At 37.9% G+C, this 1,495-nt stretch overlaps 1 pseudogene; it reads right to left on the reverse strand.

The window, feature by feature from the left end:
* Positions 1-733: 733 nt before the first annotated feature.
* On the reverse strand, positions 734-860 carry LOC115944333 (U4 spliceosomal RNA; annotated as a pseudogene).
* Positions 861-1,495: the final 635 nt, after the last annotated feature.

The following is a 1,495-nucleotide window of genomic DNA, read 5'->3' on the forward strand; positions in this document are numbered from 1 at the left end:
ATCTGACTCTTGCTTTCAGCTCAGGTCATGATCTCATGGGTTGTGAGATCAAGCCCCTCATCAGGCTCTGTGCTCAGCAGGGAGTCTGCTTGATGATTCCCTCTGTCCCTCTCCCCACTCTCGCGCTCGCTAAATAAATCTTTTAAAAAAATTAAAATGTTTAAAATATATGCATGTAAAGTATTATTTTTTTAAAGTATTATTGTTAATATAGGAGACTGTCTTAGAAATTGTTAACATGATTTTTTCCAATAGATACGTGGTAAAGGATATGAATTGACAAGTAAAAACAAATACAACTGGCTTCCTCACACACACACAAAAAAATCACTAAGTTAAAAAAAATGAAGATAAATACTTTTCAATACAAGTTAGCAAGTATTTGTAATAACTTAATTCCTAACATTGGCATAAACAGATATATACATGTATTACTGATATGAATGTACATTGATAGAATTTTTTTGCTAATTCTTACTGAAAGTTTAAAAATATTCAAATCCTAGACTCTGTAATTTCTCTTATAGCAATTAAACTGAAGAAATAAAGTTTCAGAGTCACTTAAAAACTGGAAACTGCTAAATGTGCAATGACAGAAGTATAATTGCAAACTATATTGAAATCCATAGAATCAAATATTTAAACATTTAAGATTATTCTACAGATGTGTGTATGTGTGTGTATGTGGGTGTGTATATACATATATAAATTTCAGTAACATTTTAATAATGCTGTTAAATAAAACAGGTTAAAAAATCAGAATACTGATATAAAAATATTTGTATTTGTGTACATTTTTTTAGCAATAATCGCGCCTCGGATAAACCTCACTGGCTACGATACTGCCACTGCGCAAAGCTGTGTGTGTACATTTTTTTAAAGATTTTTATTTATTTTTTGACAGAGAGAGAGAGACAGCAAGAGAGCGAACACAAGCAGGGGGAGTGGGAGAGGGAGAAGCAGGCTTCCCACGGAGCAGGGAGCCCAATGCAGGGCTTGATCCCAGGACTCTGGGACCACGACCTGAGCCGAAGGCAGACACTTAATGACTGAGCCACCCAGATGCCCCTGTGTACAGTTTTTAAAAAGATTTTATTTATTTGAGAGAGAGACACAGAGAGAGCACAAGCAGGGGGAGAGGCAGAGAGAGAGGGACAAGCAGACTCCCTGCTGAGCATAGAGCCCAACATGGGGCTCAATCCCAGGACCCTGAGATCAAGACCTGAGCCAAAGTCAGATGCTTAACTGACTGAGCCACTCAGGTGTCCATGAGTACATGTTTGTGCGTGTTGAAAAGGAAGGAGGAATTTGGGGGCTGGGGAGAAAATGAGAATAGAGCAAAGATCTCTTCCAAAAGACCGAAGTTATTATCTTTGAGTAGTTGTGAACGTCCATTGCTGGAACCACTGGTATAGATCCTGTGACCACAGCCCCCTGTTCCAGTGACTGCATTATTTGACAAGAGAGCAAAAAATGAGGCTTTATTGTGTTAAGC

Source organism: Leptonychotes weddellii, unplaced genomic scaffold (genome assembly GCF_054177405.1).
Source record: "Leptonychotes weddellii isolate Sample4059 unplaced genomic scaffold, ASM5417740v2 HiC_scaffold_16058, whole genome shotgun sequence".
NCBI classification, from domain to species: domain Eukaryota; kingdom Metazoa; phylum Chordata; class Mammalia; order Carnivora; family Phocidae; genus Leptonychotes; species Leptonychotes weddellii.